At 39.8% G+C, this 25,988-nt stretch overlaps 1 protein-coding gene across 6 annotated transcripts in view; it reads right to left on the bottom strand.

Annotated features, from left to right (window-relative positions):
• The window catches only part of ZMYND11 (zinc finger MYND-type containing 11), a 109,547-nt gene extending 94,415 nt beyond the window's left edge, over window positions 1-15,132 (bottom strand). For 5 of the 6 annotated variants that reach the window (XM_086614269.1, XM_086614273.1, XM_086614271.1 and 2 more), the window contains exon 1: window positions 14,928-15,132. The gene's annotated coding sequence lies outside the window, so the exon portion shown is untranslated. Of the gene's footprint in view, window positions 1-5,070; window positions 5,168-14,927 lie in introns of all 6 variants that reach the window. The other variant, XM_086614270.1, reaches the window with a different exon arrangement.
• Window positions 15,133-25,988: the final 10,856 nt, after the last annotated feature.

The raw sequence follows: 25,988 nt of genomic DNA, 5'->3' as shown, positions 1-25,988 counted from the left end.
GATACAAAAGGAAAAAAAAGTTAAGAAGCCACATGGATCCCATTTCCAGAATGCGCAGCATGTGGGTGCTGGACAGCTTTCTCTGTTGAAGTATTCCCGCCTCTTTCCGTAAAAAAAAGTCCACAGGACAGAAAAGAGCCAACTAGACAGACACTGCTAAATGAGTAAGACCCCTGTCTGCCCCACAGCACTCAAAGATTGGTTTTCAACCCTTTCCCTTCACAGGACGGGCCAGCTGCTACCACAAGGGCTCGTGATGGCTCCTTTAGTGAGCTTGATTCAGGAGAAATAGGTAAAAAATTTTTAAGCTGGGTTACACAGGAGCTGAAGGAGATGAGAATAAGTGATCAGTGTGGTTCGGCTAGATCAGAGCTTAAAGGTTTGGCACTATGGTGTATCTGTGACCTAAAGCGAAAAATATATTTGTCGAAATTCTTTCCAAAAAAAATGCCAAAACAGATATCCCAAAAAAAACATTAAACAGACCAAAATAAAAATGGGAAGAACCGCAATTTTCAAAAACACATGCATTGTCCTAAATGTCTCTTTTGTGTAAGTACATTATGTACTACTCTTACTAGCAAACAAAGTCATATAAAAACAACTACTAAAAATAAGAAACATCAATGTTACCATGTAAATTCCAAGATACTTCCAAACCCATTTTTTCCATTTCTAGAAAAATAAAAAAAACAAACCCCAAACCTCTCTTTTTGTGGACAACCTATATATGAGCATGATTTCACTCACAAATACTATTCAAAAACATTTTTCTTGAAAGCATTCAAAATTAAAACTGTTTAGAACTTATTTCCATGTACTTCCACTATCTGTGTCAAATGGGGTACATCTGGGCTGTGCATGAAGCATCTCTAAGCAGACTTAAGTATTTTTGGAAGAACACTGATACAGTTCTTGTCAATATTAGACTGCTACGGTTATGCAATGTGGTCTAATATTGGATTATTTTGAACTCCTCTGGAAATCCATTCCAGGTTAATAAGGATTATTAATATCAATCAGTTTTAAGAGTGAGCTTGCAACTTTAAAGTTCATATTTCTACAGAATAACTCTCCACGACAGGATGTGGTTTGGGTTCTTTTTTTCACCTATCTGTTACCCTACAGTAACATACAGCAAGTTCTTCCTACTGTAATTTAAGCAGGATCGTGAGAGACTGAGTAATAAATGATAAAACGTGCCTGCGTATGTAGAAGAGGAACATTTCTGCACCAGCAGATGATTGCCATGTGCAGATCTGTGATTGCCTAAGTCCTGCTGACACGTATGCACCACCACATAAATTGACTCCCCCTCCCTTGTTGATACACATGTAAAATCCATGCCGAATAACCTTGTAAAAATATGTATATAGTTTTAACTACAATACAAACAGGTATTATTTCTCCTACCGGTGAATTATATCCATTCCTGCTGCACAATATATCATACGTTTAACAGTGCATGCTACTCAGCAATTTAACCCATGGTGTACCAGCTTTTGCAGGAGTGTCTTCTACAAAGGATTCTTGAACTACACATCATCCTGTGTTGCTTTTCTCATCCCTCCTAGATCTATATAGTTTTCTCACCTCTCTCCTTTGTCTCCATCACCCCTTTGATGTCTTTTTCTACACTTACACTTCATGGATTGCACTTTCTCTTCTATTTCATAAACTCTGAAAACCTATCTCTTCTATGAATTCTACTACTGCATGTGCCACTCTGTATGTTTCTGTACTGTATCATGCCACACTGTATTTATTCAGGCACAAATACTAAATGTAATTTGGAGCAGGGACTTTTGTAACTTTTTTATCCTGTGCCGTTATTTTGTAAACTGTCAAGTACATATGCATTACTAAGTAAATAAACAACAGTAACAAAATCCAGATGAAACTTTACAGAAATGCAGGTAGTCAGAATGTAGTTACCCAAACTGGAACTTGGCCAGGACAAGAGGGCAAGTATCCTTACTCTTGTGGAAAGTGCCACCGAATCATAAGAATGGCTTGGATGAGTCAAAATCATAACTACATAAATATACAATTTAAATAAAGTTTCAAAACACAGTACATCATCATCTATCACTTTGAAATCATCTGACATACCTGTCAAGGGTGCTAGAGCCTCATTAGCAAACACCTTCTCAGGGCTACCTCCCATTGCAGCTTGCCGTAGCCTGAGATGCAGGAAGTGAAGGTCGTCATTTAAATTCAAGACAAAGTGACTGTAAGGCAGTACCTTCTGCCCGAGATGTGGGACTCCTGCGACAACCGCTAACCAGCAGCTCTCCACCGAGTCCAGCAGCTCAGTTAATTTTATCAGTTCACTGGAACTTGGAGGAAATGCTCAAAACCAGGGCTCTAATCTCAAACTGTGAAGAGTTCTTTTGTTTCTTAGGTTTAGTAACATAGACACGGCTAGGTTTGATACCCATTGTAATACTGTACTTCATTTGTTTGATAATCATCTGGCCACCATACCCACCAGAATGGACTGAATTCAACGGACACTTGTTAACTCTCCCGCGCAGGAGGGCTTCAGCCTGCTTGACCCGCAGCGCACCTTTTCCTTGACAACTCCTAAACTGTAATTCAGCCACCCAAAACCTTTTTCAAGGGGCATTTTCAGCTCCTGAAAAAAACTGCAAGCATGCTGCATTAACACTGACTTTTTGCTTTTATTATCGCTCAGCTCTCATTGTCCTTTGCCACGCTGCTGGGTTGTTTTTTTTTAACCTCGCTGAGTCGCCTTCTGTGACTCAAGTCCCTATTTACTGGTAAAGAAATACACAGTGTGGACACAGCACATTCGTCTGAGTTTGCAGCCTATTCAGTACTCTTCCAAAAGAAAGAGAGCAAAACTATCAGATCCCTATTTAACCTGCCTTGCTGCTCTGAAGTCTTACTCATCAATGGGATGGCGTTCATAAAACCTCAGTTAAATTCCTCCTCAGACTCTTCATGTATATACATCATCGCAAATTATTTAAAGAAAGGAATCACATCGGAGAGCGTGCAGAAGAAAGTATAACAAGAAGTTGCACCTAAATTGTCATAGACTAATATAACAAAGGAGAGGAGCTATTAAAACAGACCGAGAGTTAAACCATTGAACAATTTGCTTACTAAGAAAGTACTGCAAATAAGATGAACAACTGACCCCTTCCTCTGTTTAGAGTCTCTCTCCTGAAGGAACAGTAACACTGAGAGCTACTTAATATGATCATAACTGCTCATTTGAGGAAGCTTTCAGTGTACATCAGGAAAGCACAAGGAAGCAAGCCAAGGGATCCAGACGCAGACAGACAGAATTAGCATCCCTGGATTCTTAGCTTGCATTTAACAAGAGGAAAACACGGTTCCCATCTTCATATGAAACATGACTTTCTTGTTCCACCTGCATTAAGACAGACTAAAACAATACCTCAGAAGAGCATGAACTTTCCTTTTCATCTCTGTAGGGAATTAACTGAGAAGTGCATGGGTGACCCTTTAAAAGCCGCTGCTGCCAAGTGCATCACTGCCAAACAATCATCTACCATCTCTTTCTACACAGATACTTGCCTATTGCATACCAAGAACAGGTTGGTTTCATTGTGAGTGGCACGCTCTCAGAAAATACAGGACACTTAAGAGTATCATGACAATCTTCTCCTCCGCTTTTCACTGTCACACATTAGCTGTTGCCACATTTATTTCCTTTTTTATATATCGAGATCACTGGGCCTCTACTATTGCCCAACAGCAGCACTTAACAGTCTAGGAAATTGGTTTCATACTGCTGCTGAGTACCTAAACTATAGACTTTTCCCACTTTTTTACATGATTATACCTAAAATTAAAGAATGACCCATTTTTAAGAATATTTTTTTAATTTCAGAAAGTTATTTGGGGTTATAATTTCAAAATGTGGCTTTCATTTTCATGCTTACAAACAACGTTTGTTATGTAAATATTTAATAGCAAGCTGCTGCCTAATTAGATGACTTAATGTTGCAAAACTCTGTATTTAAAAGCAAAAGAACTGCCAAACAAGATCAAAATCAGACTTTTTTCCTTCGTTTGCTACGATATGTGGTTTTTTTCTATTTACATTATGTACAGAAAAAAAAAAAGGAGTTGAATGATAAACCCATGAATTCACATTTTGTTTTCTTTCATACTTTTCATAAGTTAACTGGGATGTTTATAGGGTGTTTGCTGGGTTTTTTTTGTTTTTCAAAAGTGACATTTAGAAGTCAATAACCTGAAGTATATTATTGAACTCTTCAACAGTGTCCGATAGGTAGACAACCTAGCTGCAGTGTGATTAAATAATCTAACTGCTAGATCAATGAATGCAGCATGAATTAAAATGGCTGCAAGCTTCTCCAAGTATAAGATTAGAGATGCAAAAAAAGGTTTCTCTTACTTTTTATTTTACATTTGAAAGATAATGTAACATTAAAAAAAAAATAAATCCATGTTTTCCTGACAGAAATAATACAGCATTATTCTAATATATGGTGACTAAACCATATATTTTTATTGTCAAAGATCAGACTACATTTTGCTATTATCATCCTGAATAACCTCACTCAAGGAAAAAGCAGTCTCTGCTCAAGAAACATAATGGTCCTAGGATCTGGTCCAAAGTGAACTGTTATCTCACGTGTGAAGATAATGAATGTTAATTTAAAATAATGTTCTTTCAACTCCAGGTTTTTTTTTCATATAATCAATCAGGCCTGAAAATGTGTGCATGCGCTCTCGCTCTCGCACGCTCTCTCTCTCTGTCACTCATCCATAAGCACTTCATTATATATTCTCATTCCTAGATATTCAGGAGAAAATTTTATGCAGGTGTAAACTAATATTGCTCCACTAAAGTCAGTCAGCAGTGCTGCACCAAATTATGTCAGCAAAGACGCTGGTACTCTCTCACGTATACTGTGGCATGTTGTACCTCGACTTTCACTTAATGTGCATTTCACGTCAAACTCTCCTTTCCTTCCTCTCATACGTGCGTTTCCCAGCTCTTATTTGCACACAACAGGCGGCTGCTATGGCCTTTCATTAACTCACCCCTCAAGGTCTCTTATCTCCACCAAATACTGTGCAGTCAGGCAGGTATGTATACATGGCTCTTTTCCACAACCAAGGAAGGAGCCCTCGGTAAATGCTAGAAGAGAAAGAGCACTGCAGTGGGAGGCTGCAAGACATCTGGAAAGGACCCAACAGGCTTGACCCAAAAAGGAGTAGGTTTGAACATTATTAGCTAAAATGTTCAGTTATTATGGTAAATTGAATTTTAAACATGCAAAATGGAATCAATACAAATTCTTTATGCGTAAAAGCAGAAATCAAGATCTATATTATTATTATTTGAGAACTAGTTCGGAAAAAATTATTTTATAGCTTTCTACATTAGAAAATTGGCTGATATTTGGAATCTTTTTAGGAGACACTTGAGATTGGCAATGGCTGCAGACAAGACTCTGGATTACACAACATGCTAGTCTGATCAAGAAAGGCAGCTCTCACGCAAGAGTGAAGCAGAAATTTGGATACTGTTCCCTCCCACTGGCCCAGGAAACTTTGTAACTGCTTATCCAGTAACTTGGCAGAGCAAGCATTGTTGTGCTTCACCGTTCGTCTAGGTGCACCTGTACTTAAAGCATCTGTGCCATCAATTACCTTTAGCTGATGTTTATCAATATTTCCTGTGCCACTATAAATGACAAAAATCATTCCATCTTATTGAAAGCTACATGTTTCTCAGAAGTTAGTGTTACAAGTTAGGCTTATACTTGGATGATTGGGTTCTTTTCATAAAACTTTTTTAAAACTATCAAGAAAAAGAATGTCAGCATGGATTAGAAAATCTAATAAAACTGGCACCTGGAAGTACTTGACTGATAATCCATATTTCCTAAAAGTACAAGTTGAATAACAAGAGGAGATCTCATGCTGGAATCAGAGGGAAGTTAGGAGTATGCTTCCAATTAGGAGGTTTTATGAAGAAGCCTTCTGGCAGCCAGTGGAGTGGAAAGTGCGCGGGAAAAGGAAGAATATCTTTCTTTCAACAACTATTTCCTATAAGTCTATTTACCTCAGGTCAGTGGAAGAAGACAACAAAGCTACAAAACTGAAAGACGCAATTACAGAGTGAGAGCATCCATGTTTCTTCCTTTCCAACACTGTCAGTCTGAAATGCTCCCAGGTATGCATCAGCACTCTCCTTCAAAAAGATATGTCCGTTTGCTTTTTAACAAGCAAACAAACAAGATTTTAATACTTACTATGGCTTTTAAACAACCTGGTATTAAATTCTAGTCAGACTAATAAGAGGTCAGACACTGTGAGCTACCATTGAGTAAAGCGTACATCCCTTCTCGCTCTTCCCCACATTTTATCATGAAAAGTTTTCAGAAAATTGCTTTGATTGGTGAAAATAATTTAAAATTCTACTTTTTTCTGAAGAAAATGTTGGTGTCCATGTCAAATTATGCACTGTGCTCTATTATCTTCAAATGTCAGCTCACACAGATGAGATAGCTGACATGAAACACCCAGCTTCCTGAGAAAAGCTTCAAGCAGTCGGTTCTTAGCAACGTCCGAAAGTCTTAACTACAGTTATATGAAGATAAAAATGGTGCCAGTCCAGTTCCTGCGAATAATAATTCTTTGCTTTTCATTAACATAGAAAGGAAAAGTTTTCTGAGATTTCTGAACTGCATAACAAAGAAAGAACAGCAGCGTTAGGTGAGGAGAACATTACTCTTTCTAATCTCCTTGTTGCATGGAGCAAAAAGGATTGCCTAGATTTTGCAGGTAAATGCTAATGAACAGGATAAGTCAAGGTAATTTTCAGAATTCACAAGTTTTTAATTTACATTCTATGTTAGAAAAAAATATAAACCAATGTGAATATTAAACTTGCTTTCACATACATGATTTCCATAATTTTGAAAATATGTTACAATTCTCTGTTTCCTGTCGTATCTGTTTGCTAGCTTTCCTAATGTAAAAATAAACTCCTCTTCTCATAATTATATCAGCTTTTCCATTAAGAAACCTTGTATTTCTTCTCCTACCAGTTTGCTCCATTTATAATTAAGGCTTTCTATAACAATACAGGCTTTAAGATATACTGAAAATGTTAAAAGTCACTAACAGAAAAATGTTAGTCATGTTTCCTCTGTTCTTCTCATAGATACTGTAAATTCCTTCAGAGACTAATGTACATGTAAGAAAAGTGCCTTAACTTCAATGGGAACAATCATCAATGTAAAATTTAGCATGTGCAAAAGTCTTTTTAAAATAACAATAGTCATACTGTTGGTATTCAAAAGGCATGAAAAATGCCTATATAACATTGCACACTTCAGTAGAAGAATCAAAAATATAACACTACATAAAATTATATAGGCAAACCAATTTTAACTGTGTTCTTCCTTGAATATTGGAGTTGTAGGTAAAGTTTTAATTTTTAAACATATTTTATGAAAATAAACTTGATTCATCAGTATGCTCCAAGGTCTATGCATTTTTAAGCATGTAGGAAACAAGTGCTTATATGATCGAGGTCTCCATCATCATATTAATATTAATCTATTAGTAACAATGAATTTTCTGCAGTGAACATCATCAGTTTTCATCAGCGAACAATCAGTGGCCTGTGATTACATTTTACGAAATAGCAATTCTTTTGTTTTGATTTTGCACAATTTTGAACCTGCATCTTAAGTAATTGGTTGGGGAGAAGGGATTATGCATAACCACTGGGTTTAAGCTTGTTCCTGAAGCCAATGACGGTGCAGAAGATACTGATTTCAAACTTAACAGCCAACCACAAGGATAATGGGAGAAACAAAAAACCCACCATTTTGAGGCAAAATTTCCACTTTAACCAGTTTGTGCATGTTAATGCATGCACTGCAACGTTATGCAGCAAGGCACAGACTATCTCCTATCTGGAAGTTTTATTTTACTGGCAATGACACCAAGAAAACAGCAATAAGGCACAAACAGTGAATGCAGACTTGGCTGTTACTCGGTTTCTGACTTGAGAAACATCTGTAATTGTAAACAGGTATCTGTAGCGCGAGATCCTCTCTTAGCAAATGCACAAATGTTGTGTGAGACTTAATAGAAAATGATGATAGCGTGCTAAGAAAGATAAAGCTCTCTTGTCTCTCAGATCTTGTCAAAGATTTGTTGAGCAATAAGCATATCTTACATCCTTTTAATTTATTTTTCACTGTATATTATTTCCAGCTACTTTGGGATTCTGCTAATCATTTTCTCTCAACCCCATTTTGTTTCACTTCATTGCTTTTCCAAAAGGTTCCAATAAAACCTAACGCTGGAAGATAAGAATCGCTCTGCTAAAATTAGTGAACTAAGTACCATATCCCATGAGTCACCGCATGCGACTCCTCTCCACCTATCTGTAAAAGACCAGATAATAATGTCGTGCTGTAAGTGCACGAGATCAAAGTACAAATACCCACTTTCCAAAATGCTGCTTTTGAGTACTACACCTACTAGCAGACTCCTACGGTCTGCAACTAAAATATTAGTTAAGTTAGCTGCCTTAAAATCACATATTTGAGTGTAAGGCAAGTTGCTTTCATGTTTATTTTTTACATATTAACAAAGGAAAGGAAATGAAGCATAGGAGAAATGAAAGGTAAACAGCAATATGTTTAACTCTTCTTTTTTTGAATTACTAGATCTCAAATCAATAATACCCTATTACGCACAAAAATGAATTAACACAGTGAGAACAGTTCTTTGCATGTAATTTCCACAGGAAGAGTGAATGAGATGTAACTGATATTTTTGTAGGTACACTTGACTTCATTTTTTAACCAATGAGTAGATTTTAGCACTACAGATTTCACTTTGTTGCTAAAATTATATAAGAATTAGTTTTATATCATACTAAAATTGAGAGTTGTATTAAGAGTCAATCAATCCAAAATGTTTTAATCTGCAATTATTTAATCTTAGAATTTAGTATTGAATATAATGTAAAGGTATATGCAAAAATATTCTGATTGTTGGTGCTGCAGTAACAATATTTTACTTGTATTTTAAAATATTTTTGCAATTTTGAAATTACAAATATTATGGTCCTGCCATTTTAACCAATAAAAGACTTTAAACTCAAATTACATGTCTCTGTATTTTCACAGCAGAAACTTCTGCGCTTTAGTGAAGTGGAAAATGAGAGATTGGAAGAAAATCAAAACCAGTCTTTTCGTACACAAAACTCTCAATAACTACACTTCGGATTTACCTATGTGGCACAGCTACAGGCTCAGGCTCTGACAGGATATCACCAAAGCTGGTTAGCCTAAAATTAGATCCCATGAGCTTTAACTTGGGTTCATGGACGTGTCACAGTGTATCACCACAGTGCCTGCTGTCGCCTGCCCACAAGACTAAAAGACCTTCTTCATCTCAGGGAGAAAAAAAATAGAAGAGAGACATAAAAAACATGAACGAAATCTTACTAAAACATAAGGAAAAAATCAGCCTTTAGCTTAGCTTATGATTCAAGTTAGTTCACCCTTTAATGACTTGTGTATTTAAAGAAATTGATTGCAGCCATCTTACATCAAAAAGCATTTCAAGCCAACTGTGTGTGTTAGTATGACTTTAGACAATGAAACCGTATAGTTGGAACAAGTAACTTACTTAAGCCTTTCGAAAGAAAACTAATGCTAAAAAATCCACTATGCAGTTATTTGTCTAGTTTTACTCCTAAAAAAAATTCTTCATATACTTCAATATTCACAGCTCAGTTAAAAATAAGTAAATAAAAAGACAGTTCAGACTTGCTCAATTAACTTGATAGCAGACCTTGGTTTAAACAGATGATAAAACTATGTTTAAATACTAGAATTGAAAATACAGAAAAAAAAACGGCTCAACACAGCCCTGGTGTCGCAGGGAGATGCCTACATAGAGGCCTCTGAAATCAGAGAGCTCCCTGTGCCACAGCAGTTTGCCTGTTCAGGGTAGAGGCCACAGTGTTTATTATACTGTACACAGCCACTCCACTACATCCAAGACCGAAGGTTTTTTTGGAGAACTGTTATTTTCCACCATTTAAAGACAAATTTGAGCTTTATTTCAAGCAAAAGTTTTCCACGCCTGTTTTGCATTTTGTATAGATGACAAGATACTCTTTCACCACTACTGAATTCACATCTTTATACTGCACTGAAAATTATTGAAAGCTTGTTTTAGAAATGTAAGAGTTAACTTTTAAAGAAAATCCTGCAAAATGGAATCATTACCTCTTCTTATAAACTACCTATTTTGCAGGCTACATTCTCCCAACTGGCAGATCAGACCTTAGAACAATAACCCAATTATGAGCTAAATTTACATTCAACTGATCAAAAAAATCATCCAGAATCTGACAAGAGCAATCTTTGTTCACAACATTTAGCACAAGCAACACTGACAGACTAAAATGTATGAGCTATATAAAAGATGACATATGTTGCACTGCCCAGCTACCAAGGGCACCGCGCTCCAAGTATTATGCAAGTACTACGGGAATGTTCGTCGCATCCTGAGACTAAAAAAAACCCAACAAAAACCAACACAAAAAAACCCTGCAGATAAACAACATGATCAGACATTAGCTCCTAAATAATCAGTGCAAAAGGATGGCTAAAGAAAGTTGTATTTCATGGAATGAAGAATCACCCCGATTAATAAAATCAAATCCAAAAGAAATGTATATATTTGCTGGGCAGACATGGGAAAACAATTGCTCCAAAACCTCTCATCTAACTCTTGCAAAAAATAAAAATCAGTTGCTTTATCTCATTGAGGAAAGTAAACTCTTGTATGCATCTGGACACTAATCTTAAACAACTCTGCACTTTGTGAACCAAGCTCATCACTGGTGTGAGCCACGTTTATTCTGGAGAGATTAATTTTGTCTTTAGTTTGACTTGGCATTTGTAACTACCTACAATAGGGATAAAAGGCTTGTTTTACTGACACTTATGCCACTCTGGAGCTAGCTAAAAAAGTCTTTAACCAATTTAAGAAGAAAATCAGAAGTTTGCTTGAAACATCTTCACCATCTCCCCGTCCCTCCTTCAGTTTTTATCCTGGACCGATTTAGGGCCTGAAGTCCTCAAACACTTCCAGAGCTAAATGCTCTAGAAAACCGTGGAAGGCACTAACTATGAAAACTATTTACAAGTATGTCCAAGATTTGTGAACTTTATTTAGTTGACTGAAGTTGGGTACTCAATTCTAAAACAAGTCTCCCAATTCCAAAATTTCCCCTGATTCTCAAAATGCGTGTAATGAGACAATTTTCTATGCAGATATTTACAGAGAGGTTTAGATACCTAAAATTGAGAAAACATCTTCAAATCTGTCTGTCTTCTATTTGTATTTCTTTATTTTATTTGTATTTCATCCTAATTCAGAGATTGCGGTTAGCACAGTTCAGTGGTTCCCAAGCAGTGCTTCACAACAGTCTACATGTAGCCTAAGCCACTTCAAGGTGAGTTTGAGGCCAAATTCACTGTCCATCCACATTGTTTTCTTCTCCAGGAGCACCACATCACTAATAGCACCCAGCAGGTTATATTTACCCACAAGGTGGAAATGTCGAGCACACTTGACAACCTTTCACTATCTCACTTGCTCTTGAGATGATGTTAGGCTGAAAAGATGATCCAGGCTCTTCTCCTGCAGAAGGCTCAAGACTTTCCCAAACAGACCCTTCTACTCTCTGCTACAAGGGCAGGCAGGATCCCCAGGCAACCTGAACACCAGCTGCATACGGACTGCCTAGTACCTACAAATAGTGTGGACACACAGCACCAGACTACAGCAAACAATCTAGCAGTTAAATACTGAAGGCACAGTGACTACGGTCATGAAATTCTTGTTACTTCTGAAGAGTTCTATTTTTCCTGAAAAGTTAAGAAGCATTGCTCTTGCTTAAAATACGTGTGGACTAAGAACCTACTAAGAATTTTACTTCATGGTGACCAAACTCATTTTTTTCACATTTATATTTGAAAAGAATAGCTGTAAGTCCTCGCTTAGATTAAAAAAACATCCAAACACACCAGTTCAACTGGTATGGAGGGCACTTCCCTGTTAAATTACTGCTATAAAGCTCCAAACTGTGGAAAAAGAGCGTCTTCTAGTACACCATTAAAGTCTTAAAACCTCCACTCAACATCCACATACTCACAACTCCCCTTACATAGCTGATTTCATCACCAGGTAATTTCCGTCACACTATCCAGCTCATGAGATGGAGTGGAAGAGTCATTTTTCTCACTCAGTCCTTTGGTGCTGAACTGGATACCAAACACCAGTTGCAGATGCCTCCCGTTGACGTCAGAGACCACCATCCACAGCGCAATCAACAAAGAGTCATCAATGCAGTAACTTTTTTTCTCACTCAGCAAAACCAAACTCACCATCAGAAAGATAATGTGCTCTCTGTTGTACTACCTAGCCCATGAACCATTCCCTTCCCCACACAAACTTCTGTCAAAGCAGAGAGGGTTTGTTTAGGCATCGAAAAGATGGAACTAAACATAAATCCACACGAGGAATTATTTTCCGGGTACTTTCACTTTTATAAAAAACAATAGTCAGCAAATGCTCTACTTCCCCGAAGACTTTCTGCGGCATGCTCAGAATGGTTGATAACAAAGTGAAAAAAATGTGGAGAGATGCCAGGTCCTTCACACTGAAGGATGAGGGACTAGAAAAACCCAAGGGACTGTACCCCGAACCACAAAGTGGCACTTCCACTCCCACTCTGCCCACTCTCAACACCTGTCTCAGTGATGACCCTTTAAGAATTAAATAATTTCCCACAAAGAACAGCTACGAAAGTTAAAAAAAAAATAATAAAAAAATCAGCATCACTAGGACAAGAAAGTGTTTTCTACCTTTGGTCTTTTCCACTGCAGTAAGGTCTTCTCAAAACTACAACAAATAGTATGACTCCTACAATACAGAGACTGTAGCAGATGATTCCAGGGTGTTTAAATGCCAAATCACACAATTATAAAACCAACCAGCACCAAATTAAATAGTTTTTCACCCCTTTTCCTCTTCTCATGCCACCCTAGCTCTAACCTTCACAAAGTTGTTTGCCACATTCACAGAACACAAAAAACCAATTCCCAAACAACGTGCGGTTTTCAGGATGAGCCCCAAAAGACACGTGAAGTTTTCCAACTCTTTTAACATCAGTATTTCACAGGGGGGCTGTTCTCTGAAGCGCAGGGAAGGTCAGGAAATCATGCCGAAGCTCCCCATCATCCTCACCACAGTCTGAAACCCCGCAGCTACGCCTGCATCCTTTCCCCGTATAAGAAAGGAGAGGAGACAGATGGGCCTCTGGACAACCCCTGAGGTCGGGGAAAACGCCTCACAAAACGAACCGAGGGAGTTATTTGGAGACACGGTTTCGGGGAGACAGGCGGACAGAAAACCCCCCGAAACACCAAAAGCAAGCCCTTCAGTAGTTCATATTCTCCCGAAATCCGACCCCCGCCTCCGGCCGGGCTGCGGGAAGGCCGTTTCTGGCCGAGGGCGGCGAACGAGCGGTTTCTGCGAGGCGCGGGAGGGCCCCCGCAGGCTGCCGGGCTGCCCACACGCCCCTCGCCCGCAGCGGGGGGAGCCGGAGGAGGAGAGCGGAGAAATCGGCCCCTTTCCCCCGCCGCCCCCGCGCCCTACCCCGGGGCAGGTGGGGAAAGCGAGGAAGCCGCCGGGGCCACACCGGCGGACGAGGCGCTCCGGGAAGCCAGGGGCCCCCCTCCCCCGCCGGCCCTCTCGGCAGAGCCAGGCGGCCAGGCCGTCCCCGCCGCCGGAGGGGCGCAGCCCGCCTGCAACCGCCCGGGGGAGGAGGGCTGGGGCTCTAAGTTCGCCCCTCTCCTCCTCCCCGCCTCTGCCCCCCCGCGGGAAGGGGAGCCATGGTCCCGCTCCCGCCGCGGCCGGCCTGCGGGGGCCCGCCGTCTCTCTCCTGTGGAGACTCGGCGCTGTCGAGCAGCTGCCATTACTCGGGCCAAGAGCCGTCCACAAGTAGACATCTCCCACCCCAGGGAGGAAATGAAGGGGAGGCGGGGGTGTGAGTGAGAGAAAGGAAAAGCGGGGGGGAAGTGGGGAGCAAAGCGGTCGCCCCGCGTGGGAGAAAACGGCGGGGCTGCGGGGGGTGGCGGGGCTGAGGCCGGGCTGCGCCACACCCCGCTCGGCCTCGCCTCTCACGCGAGTCCCCGGCTCCCCCGCTCCGTGCAGGCCCGCGCGGAGCCTGAAAGGCAGCGGTTCTCTCGTGCGCCCCTTTCCCCACCCCAGCTCCTCCCGCCCCGACCCCGGGCTGTCTGCAACTCGGCGCGGGGGGCCCGCCGCCGCCTCCCAGCCGAAATCCGACCGAGGAAGGTGTGGGGACAAAAATAATCGCCGTTAATAATCACACGCGCTCTGCCGCCGTCCCCCTCTCCTCCTCGATGCCAGATAATCCTTCCCACTCCGAAAAATGAAATAATAGTAATAACAAAAAAATCCCGCCTTCCATCTCCCCCCCCCCCTCCGCAGCCCCACACATTTTATTATTAAGTATAATTGCTGCCCCCTCCCCACACGGCACCCCGCGGGGCAGGATCGCCCCCTCCCCTGGTGCCCAGCCCTTCCCCTGTCCCCTCGCCCCCATCTCCTTGGAACAGTGTGTACATGATTTTGTAGTTTTTTTAAGGCGCCATGTTTATAATCCTCCATCATATTAAAAAAAAATCCACCCAGCATGAGACACGGCGTCTCTCGCTCCCCAAAGCCAGGGAGGCAGACACAGAATTATCCACAGGGCTGTAAATTCACCCCCCCGCCCCGCACACACACCCCTCCTCCCCAGACTTAAAAGTCTCTCTCACCTTGTGCTGCTGCCGCTGCTTCTGCTGCTGCAGGGGGGGAGAAGTTAAGCCAGGGGAAACTTTTCAATCCCTTCCCCAGGCCGCTGCTGCCTCCTCCTTCCACATATTTTTCCCCTCAGAGTTTTATTGTGTCTGAATTTTCTCTCTCTCTCTCCCCTCTTCTGTCTGTCCACAGTTCAGGTTTCTGGGGTAAACAGGGTTTAGGATGGTGCTAGGGATATTTGGGAGAAGGAGAACTCTAGTGGTGTGTGCTGGAGTTGCTGTTTGTTTCTTTTATTATTTTTTTTTTAATAATACATTTGAAACGGATCTTTAACTATTTATTATATATGTATTTTATCATACGCTTAGGTCCGGACCCTATCTTATTGCAGAGGAAAAACGTGTCACTTATCTGGCCCCGATACAGGCAAATTTCTCCTATAACGAAGTCCAACTTGGAGAAATTCCAGATAACGTTTTCAAAAGTGGATACTCACATAAAGCAACAGAAACTAAAACGTACAGAATCGGTGGTCTGTCTCAGAGTTGGCTGTAGATCGACACTTTCACTGCAGGATTGGGAGATACATAGTAACATGAAATATATAAATTTATCGGTGTGTGCATATATGTATGTAAGTAGCAAGAAAATATGTACATTATCTTGTTTTTATATGAACTGTGAGATAAATATTATTAAAAATAAATGTCTACGCAAATACATTCTGAAGCTTCTGAAATACTTCAGGAATTATTTAATGGAAAAGTTACATACTTCACAATTAATTAATCTTAACCAGAAATGTGACACACTTTATTAAAATACACTATAAACTTAGTTCTATAAACATTTATGCATGCAAATAATTTTATTCGCATGAAGAGTCATTAGTATGACTAAACTAAAATAGTTTTGGACTGCTAATGATGAAAAAGATGCTTCCATTGCGCCTGGTCGGTCAAAGAGTTTGCACACCAAGCAACAAAAGTTTCTCCAGTGTGTTTAGTAAATAAGATTTCCAGGAGTGTCTAAACCACATTTTGTTTGAGTCTGCTGCATCAGGACTTTACATCCTCTTTTAAAAAATAAAATGCAAACAACAATTTGTTGCACAGCAGTGATAAAGCTTTACTTCTATTATGTATTTAAATATGAAAGAACATTTTATGTTATCTAAAATAAATAGATAGGAAAGAAAGTGCTGGTAATCTGTTTTCAAAGGATGCTTGAGGTGTTGGGCAGATACCAAACAGTGGTGCTATATTAACTGCATTACATTGCTTGCGTTAATAAAAAGAAAATGAAATTTACAGGCAATTCTTTAAGTAAGAAGGGATTTACCATCAGTATAATTACAAAAAGACTACCTTATGTTAAGCATTTAGTTGTGATGTTTGGCTCTGATTTCATTAACGCATGTAATTTTCAAAAGAAGTTCGATAGAAATATATGCCAAGTTTCCATGGGGTATTGCTGGCTTGGCTGCCTTAGGTTTCTTTGAAACCTTCTCTATACAAATTGCATCTGAGCTATATTTATGTAAGAAAAATAAGATGTTTGAGTCCTTATCATTTCTACTCTTTGTACTCTAGCAGTCAAGCTAACAGTTCTTCTCAAGCTAGCGTGGTTAAGGCACACTGCTTTTTGCACCCAGAAGTAAACAGAGGAGCAGCGTAGCTAGCAGCACACATAATCAACTTTAATTCTTCAGCCCCAACAGCCAGGTACCCCCTACAACCGGCTGGCTGGGGGGATTCGCCATAACTCCGAAACAAAGCTCCAACTCCAGCCTTTAGTGAAAAGTTTTATTACTCTGCCACAGTGCTTTCTCCTTACCTATGTAAATATTTACTTAAGGCAGAAGTTCAGCTATCTGCAATATAAAAAGGTTTTAGCCCTTTATCTCTTCAGGACCCATAGAGCGCTGTCAAATAAATATTTAGGCCACAGTTTCACCTACGCGGAGGTGTATGTGGGGCCAAAGCCTTATGGTTTAACCACCGTACAGGTTTTTACCTGGAGTCTACTGCTTGCCAACAATTTTCTGTACTTAATATATTTGTAAAGGCTGGTCTGGACCGTCTCCAAATATTTGTTTCAGGATACAAATATTTGAATTTGGAAAGAACAAGGTATCCGAAAGCAAACACGTAGGGAGTGTCTGCAACTGTAGCCACGTTACCTTGTCTGAGCTGGCAAGCAGGGAATTACATCAAGTGTAGGAAGACAGGCATATAGCTTACACATGGGTGTTCATGGGCCCTGTTCTGAAATATTTCGGGATCCTCCTTAGGTCCCCTGGGTAAGTGTTTGCATTATATAGCCTTCAGGGTGCACATCGAAGGATAAAAAGGATGCATTTTTCAGTCGGTTTGGCTTATTTTTATCTGTATTGGATGGACTTTTTACTGCTGATTAACACACAGGTTCGAAGCCCTGCTAGCCGGATTCTTGCCTTTATCTGCGTCTAGTTTGATATCCAGTGCGAGCCCTTTCGCGAGTCCCTTTTGGCCATTAACTTTCCCCGAGCAGCCGGGCTGGGAGCGGTAACGGTTAACGCCGCAGCCGGCGCGGCGGCCGGGAGGGCTGAGCCCGGCAGACAATGGGAAGGAAATCCCACCCTCCCCCAGCGCCGGGCAGCGGCGGGTTTCCTCATAGGCAGGGGGAAACGTTTGTTAAAACAAAAAGCGGGCTTAGGGCCCTCTCCAGCTCGCCCTTCCCCGGGGCGAGGGCCGGGGGCGGTGCGAGGCCGCGGGGCCGCTCAGGCATTTCCTCCCTCCCCGGCCTGGAAGGTCCCTGGGAAGGACGAGCTGGGTTTCTGGAACAGGTCGGGCACGTCTCGGGCTGAAGTAGCTCGGCTGGGGAAGGAGTTTGTCAAAAACGTCTGTGGAGCTGCAGCCGGCAGCCCGGGGTGTAAGGGTGAAGGCTCCGGCCATCTGCTTGCTTACGTGGTTGCGGGGAAAGAAACTGCACCGTTAGAGCAACGTTAGAAAGAAAACATGATAAAGTTACTTCCCTTCGAGTAGCAAGTACTTCCCATAGGAATACATCAGCCTGCGTGTGTGCTGTATGCTTTTGCCAGTATCGCTGCGCTGGTGCGGAAGCAGTAGGTTTGTAGGTACCGTTTGGTTCCCTTGGAAAGGGGCTTGGAGAGCAAGAAAAGAAGCTGCATAAGCAGAAGCACAGTTTTGCCAGAATAAGCAGCATCCAGACTAAGAATGTAATCTGCTGCCGTGAATTAAAGGGACTCTCAGGCAACTTCTTGGGAAATAAATCCTTTGCAGGTTGGAGGCAGACAAACCATGACTCGGGAAATCCTGGAGCCGAAAGCAGTTGGAGGCTGGGACACAAATACCCTAGGTGCCTGGCTGTTACCATGTTTCCCAAGGTATAGACAGGAACTATGTCCACTGCACCTTTTGTGCATGAGAAGACTGACACTGCCTAGTAACATGCAGACTAGTAAACATGCCTCCATTTTCCTCTTAAATGATACTCCTCCTCCCCTTATTTTCAAAAGATTGTTTATTTTAAATTCTAATGCTGGACAATGCAATCCTGTGTGGATACGACCTTTTATTCTTACAATGCTCTTTTGCCTTTCTCTTGGTTCAGTGGTACAACCCTCAGACACAGGAGTGAACAAGTACATCATTGCTGGCAGGTTCTAGGTACCAGGTGCAGGACTGTGAAAACACCAGTTGAATGCTGCCCTTAGTAGAGCAGGGAGTGTTGTATCTCTCCACTGTGGGACTTGTGCTAGGCTAATGAATGCACATCCCAGCCTTCTTCTCCAGGACTTTCTACCATTTTCCTAGCTGAACCAAACCCACCCACTATGTGCTCAAGTCTTTATCTGGCTTTGTAAGGTAGCTGTCTCTTGCTGTTGGTGCCAACCCGCTTTACAGTGTGCTCCACTCCCAGCCGCACCGAAACAAAAATAATTTGAATGTGTTTCCTGAGAGGCATGTCTGCTGTGTTATGATCATAGAAGTATTAATGCAGAAAATTAGTGTAAATTTTTAATCAGAACAAAGTTTAGCAACATATTTTTCTTTGCTATAAAAATCTCGGAAATGCATTTAACTTAGGAAGCTGGGGGAAAGAAACAAAGCGTTAATAACAACAGGCTCAGGAAATCCACTGAGCTGAAAACAACTGGAGGATGGGAGAGTCTTCGGGGGAAGCTTATGCTGTTCCTTTATTCCCCAGACATTTAAAAAAGTACCAGACTCAAGAGGGGGACTCAGAGCAGAGAACCCCCAATAATGTCTGCTGCTCCATGAAGCTGTCTAAGGAATGAGTGCATGCCACCCAGAGGTGCTTGACATGATGAAGATTGAAGTAGGCCCCGCAGCAGCCAGGATCCTTCCGCCCTTTTCAGCATCTTTCTCCTTGTTATGTCCCTGGTCATGCAGACTGGCCATCCAGGGCTGGCTAGCCACAATGCTCAGAGGAGCTTGATGAGGAATTCTGCCACTTGGTGGGGCTTGGGAAAGTAAGGGTATAAACAAAAAGGTCGGGGAAAAGTACAGGCAGAATTTCTAAAAACATTCTGAGGTGTTTGTTGAAGATAGTACATTGTGGGGAGGTGGATCTCTGGTCTGACCCTCTATGGCCAGTACTCACACGTGAGTACTCACACGTGTGAGTACTTCGTGGGTATAATAACTGGTAATAACGAAACCAGAAAAGCCTGCCAAGTATAGATGTAGATTAAGATATAAAATGCATATTTTTTTCACTGTGTTCTCTCTTTATGTTTTCATGCACAACTGGGAATAGAGGTTTATCCTAAAAAGTTTACCTGTGAGTAAACTGACATATGTTTATGACATATGACATGACATGTGTTTACGCCAGCATTATGCTTCATGAAAACTGTATGCCTGATTCAGCACGGAGTCTGCCAAAAGAAACTTAGCTCCGTATTTTTTAACTAATTCAAAACAACAGAGTGAGCTTGTACTGGTCTCATACTTCGTGTCATCTGGCTACTGTGTTTTCAACACGAGAGCAGATGCCATAACATGTAACATGAAAAAAAGTTTTAATGTCCGCTTCCAAGTGTACATCAAATTTATCTCTCACACGTTTGTTCAGTCTTGGTGTAATATCTAAAATAATTTATATCTATGCAAAATAAATACACAAAACTTAAATTAGCTGTTAGACTGAAATAGGATTTTATTGTTCTTTTATGAGGATGCAGGGACTGGAGATAGATCATTTGCCAGAAAAACAGCTATGGCCATGAGGAAATAAGTATTATCTTTTGTTATTAAAATAATTACAAAACTAGAGTTTTTACATAAGGAGACATTATGAATGTCATAATTGCAGGGAAATATTAATTACATTGTGCATCATATTAAACACCAGCATAGCCTATAATAAGAAAAAAATATCCTATATTTAAAGTAAGCGAGGTCTGTCATCCCAAGACAGTGAAAATACACAGATAAGAGAGGTATCGCAGCCTACTTTAGGAGCATGCAGAGACGTCCAGCTGAGTCAGTTCATGACAAACTGAGCTTGACCAGGTTTGGTCCAGCACTGGCTTTGGGCTAATTATTGCAGAAATACTCTGCCTCCACCCTGCACTTAAAAACTTTCTAAATTCAAAGTTGGCTTGTGAGCACTGATGTAGTGCTGGACTCAGGCCGGTTCCATACATTCATGTGGCACTTCTCCGGGATTAACAAGCCTTTCCAGTAAACAGACTTTTGTCATGTATAGAGCAGAGACATCCAAATGTTTCTGAAAGAAATAATATGTTATCACTGCTACTTAACTGGAGCTAATAAGCCTTGTTGGACCCGAGCTGATCATATGCAGAGCAACCCAGCTGTGGCTCTGTACAGCTTTTTCCCAAGCTCCAGTTTCCAGGAACACAGTGTTTTGCATGGCATTAGCTCCAGTCTCAAATAGCTGATTATGCCAGTTGCGATGCTATGCAAAAGAGGCAAAATTGTTTCTGGAACAGAGCTGCTCTGGAATCTAACACATTGCTGGAGCTAAAGATCCCTACTAGACTGAAGCTGGCCTGGCATGAAGCCATCTTGATGTGCTTGCAGCTTTGGTGTATCCTGATGTCGTCTGTAGCTTGAATAAACCTCCTAGAGATATCGCTGATTGGCTGTACAGGATGAGCATAACTAATAGCAACATTTGAGTCAGTTTTGAACCATTATGGTCAAGATGAAAGCTAATGTAGGAACAAAAAAAAAAATCCACATCTGCCATTCTGTGGTTCTGACACCTTATTTGAAAGCATCTTCTATTATCCAGAGCTAAAGATAATATGTTGGATAAGATAAATTAGTTTTGATCCAGTATCACTGATTTAATTTTCATTGTATTCTGTAAGGAATCACCTGCTCAAAACCGATTGTAATATCCAGTCTAATTGCCCTATCACTAGCAACCTTCCTACACTGACGGAATTGGAAGAGAATGCCGTGGCAAGTTAACCAAAGTGTAACTTAAGCACTGGGACTGTTTGAAATGATGGGATTTGAAAAGAGTGCTGGGACAATTAGGCTGTATATTTTTTGATCTTACGTGTCATGTAGGATACGTGTTGTATATAATTCACAATTATATACTTGTCTATTTATCTTAGATAATAGCTGCATTGTGTTCAGCAGATGGCAATGCAATCACTTAAAAGATTTCTCATTTAAAATATATATATTAACACTCTATTAACTTTAATAAGAATGTGGGGGTTTGAAATATCTCCTAAATTTACGAGGCATACTATTCAAAAGTCATTAGCAGGGTAACTAAAATACATTTACCATCAAAACAGTAAATTCAAATATCCCAAATTGATGAATTTAAAAAGTTCCACCAAATTTCCTCAATCCTGAATACAAAAATAAAAAGAATCAGAGTTTGACATGCTGAACTGTATGCGTGTGTCACTCGGGGCAATCTTGATAATGCATTTTGTGTTTGATACCTGCACTTACTAAATTTTTCACATTGAGGAATAAGTCTACATATTTTATTTCTAGTATTTGCATGTTTTGTAGCCTCCTTTTAGTGCTGGACTAGTGCTAATTTTGCTCATTTGTTAACACAAAAGTAAAGATTTATCATCCCCATATTTCAGTTCTTATCTGTAGGTCATGCAACTTTTCGTCTCATTTATGTGAACGTTTTCCCTCTTAGATGACAACTACATTGCATTCGCTTTGGAAATAATGTTGTCTTTGAATGGTTTAGCATAGCACCAAGGTGTTGGGACAGATGTACAGAAACATTTTTCCTTCTTTCTCCCTTAAGTCTCTAGAGGTGTAGGAAATCCTGCTCAAGTGCCAATTAAGTAAGTGTGTTTCTTCTCTTTTTTTTTTTTTTTTTTAAAAAAAAGCGCTGCATATAGTTAGGGAGTATGTACATTCCTTCTATGAAGATGCTTTGTGGCTCAAAAGCAGTTCCACATATTTAAGTTTCCTTGGACCATCTCAGCCATTTAATATTTTAATATTTCCCTCAGCAAATGTAGACGGATGAAAGGAGCAGACTACAGCCACCAGTCCTGCAAGAACTCTTTCATGTTTGTAGTGTAAAAACTGCAAAGTAAAAACCGTGGTTAAAACTATTAAGTTTCATGTGAATAAATGCTCCTATTTCCTTTATTTGAGCTCTGAAGCTTCTTATTACATGCAAAATTGCAAACAGAGGAGCAGAGCCTGGGAAGAGCCTATGAAGCCCAGTGAAGTCTCTGGAAAGACTCCCACTGACATCGGTAACCCTGGGATCAGAATATAGGTAACTTTATTCTGGAACAGGCAGGATTTCCAAATGATTGGAACTCCATTATTCTTCTGATTCCTTCCTGTCTGTGTTCTGTGAGATGTGGTTGCACAGGACTGAAGACATTTTATACCTTAGCTCAACTCCTCAAAAAGATGCAACAACGCTAGTTTCGGACTAGTAGAAATATTCTGCATTACCTAAGACCAAGCTAAACATGAAACATTGATACCATTTTAGAGTCTAAGCAATTTCTATGTGACTTTTTAAACAAAACTAAAGCATAGTGTTAGTTCTGCAATCTATGTGTGAAGTAAGCAGAAAAAACTGTGAAATACCCAAAATAGAAAGAATTGTATTTGGAAAATGGATCAACAGAACTGGTGTTAAGTAATCATAGTATTCTTATATTTAAAGCTATTTTTCTCATGCTATTCAGAAAAGTTGCAAATGGTAGGTGTACAAATGGTAGAGAACAACTGACTTCTGCTGATAACAACTCAGGAAGTTGCAAGAAGTTTACAAAAAAATTTCAAAGGGGATCCTGTAATAAACATTAAGCAGCAAAACATTGTAATAATTATTTATAGTATTATTGGAAAAGTGATTGAATTAACAAATGGATTCTCAATTTGAAAAGGGGGCAGAGTTCCCCCAGTACTCTTATTCAATATGCTGCATTTTAGAATTAAATTCGTAGTGCTTGAATATAAAAAGAGGACAAATCAACTCCCAGAAAAGCCTATGCTTGACTTCTTTTCCTGGACTAATTTGTGTCGATAAGAAAATATTGCAGACATCTTAGACGAAACATCGTATTAATTAGTTTCCTGAGAAGGTGACCATTTACTTACAAAGTTGTGTTTGCTTCCTAGTACTGAACTGTGAGCATATAAGGTGGTAGTGCACACCACACATATGAGGAATAAAAAAGATAATATATGTCTTTTGGAAATCAAAGGGCTCAAGACTACTCCAACAGGTGGACAAAAATACCAGGAGAGGCAAAAAAAAACAAGCTCGAGGTGCTCTAAGACGAAGACAAAAGTAATTTTTTTCAAATGGCCAGAAGATTCGGACTAAACCATCTCAAAACATTCTATATGCATGGAGGGCACACGAAGAGACAAATTAACCCTTTCTGTCAAATTGGAAGTACTGTCCCATGTGTATGAATATCTTGCTCAAGTAAGGATTATAAAAGTAAAATCTTTCCTCCCTCAGGAATTTCGTGACTAGAGAATGAACTCAAAGTGTCTTTGTGATAACAGTGTGGCTGCTATGCACCTTAATGCATGTGAATTCTGGGGTCAAATGTCCCAGATTTGTATCCACATTTATATTTTACTGGTTAGTAAGGCCACCTAGGTGACAGGTGACACTAGTGCTAGCAGTGAACTGCTTTTGCCCTTTTGTTACACAGTGCAAGCATTCAAATCTCCCGATGATAAAAAAAGATAAAACGTAACAGATTTATGCACGCTATTTTAAAACATTATGTCCATAGGAGAAAAAAACCTATAATCTGCAAAACCCTTGCAGAACATTAATTGAATTGTTAAATTGTACTATTTGCAAGCATTTTCATTTAATTCCATGGAACTCCCAGGCTCAGGGAACGTGGGGAGGTATGAGCTATTTGTAAGCAATTAACTTGCCATGAAGTAATGGTGGCAGCTTGCCTGAATGTCTTTATGGAAATGAAGTGTGATAAGGAGACGTACCTTTGGAGGATTGGAGTCTCGATCATTTTTGTCTTGGTAACTAGTTTTACATGGCACAATACAGACTGACAAAGTTCTGCTCTTGACTTCTAGCTTAGCATGCCTGGGAGTGTAAAAGTCAAACCTGAACTCATTATATATGACAGTAACGTAATTGTATTATCTTTATGGGAATACCTGGTCAAATATGATACTGAAAAAATATAAAAAATACTTTAAAAATTGGGAAGCTGTTACAAAGAGATGCTTCCAACCTTTCTCATAGATGATCTCTTCTTTAAAAAAAAAAAAAAAAAAAATCATTCTTCCTTCCAGAAACAGAGAATACAGACCAGAGTTGTAAGGCTGGATAATGTATGACATGACTCAGTAGTTTAGTAACTTTGAAATGAGCTGGTGGTCATGCTGGATAGTTAGTTGAACATGAACTTGTGTAATTAATGAAAGGAGGATATTGTTGCAATAAGTAAGGTAAAGTAGAATGGATTAGAGGAGGAATAAGGAGTTGAAGATCAAACTGAAAACGAAAAGTCTTTGCTGTATTTGAAGCAGTAAACCTACAGGAAACTTGTTACGCCATTGACTTAAGGTTTAGATAGTGTGTATGGACACTGTTGAGAAGCTAAATGAATTTTTCATAACTGAGGCTTCAAAAACTGGTAGTAAAGAACAAAACACCAGAATAAAATGTCCTCTGTAAAATTTTTCAATAGCAGCTTGGGCTAGTATATTGATCGTAAGCAACAATGCTGTCTGATTAGTGAATAAAACGTGTCCCTGACTCTTATGTAGCCCTGACACCAACCTATGCAACACGGCTCACATTCAGGTGGCTAAATTTTCTTACCTTCAAAATACAATTATCTCATCTAAACAGTCTATTGGGAATAGTGTCTGGCTTGTACGGCTTTTGAGTCCTGCTTGGCCTTATTTTATTTTATTTTTTCCCTTTAGAAACTATGTTAACAATTTAAAAAAATTGGTGACCACATGCCACTGCCTGTGCTTGGACCTTAGCACTGCTTAGTTTATCAATACAGACATTGTGTCTTTATTTATACTACCTGCATACTCTGATTTATAGACATATGTGTGAGCCCAGTTATTCTTTAAAAAATTCATCTACAGATGACCCTGAAATCAAAGCAGAATGCCTATGAGCATTGCCCTAGACAAATAACTTTGTTACTACTAATGTGAGCAAACTGCAAAGCAACTACAAGCCTTGCAAGTGATGAGAGATGGATTTGAATGTGCGTTCATGGAAATGGAGTTTACAATTACTAGAATTAAATACATCACGTCTAGTGCCTGTTTGTGTGTGAAAGACATTAATTTGATTGTTTACTATTTAATTCTCATCATAACATACGTTAAAAAAATATTGAAAAATTTATGTTCTATATATTGAAGGCCATGATTTTCAAGTGTTTAGGAACTCCTACATCTTAAACAACTTTTTTAACTTTTAAGACATGTTTGAATTAGCAAGCACAATAATATCAGAATAATTTATTTAAGCATACACATACATCCTGTCTTAATTATAACATCAGAAATGTTAAAAATAAATGTATAAAAATAAGTTTT

This window comes from Tauraco erythrolophus, chromosome 7, assembly GCF_009769465.1.
Source record: "Tauraco erythrolophus isolate bTauEry1 chromosome 7, bTauEry1.pri, whole genome shotgun sequence".
In the NCBI taxonomy this organism is placed as follows: Eukaryota; Metazoa; Chordata; class Aves; order Musophagiformes; family Musophagidae; genus Tauraco; species Tauraco erythrolophus.
Note: the sequence above shows the minus strand (reverse complement) of the source record. Positions and strands in the feature narration are given on the sequence as shown.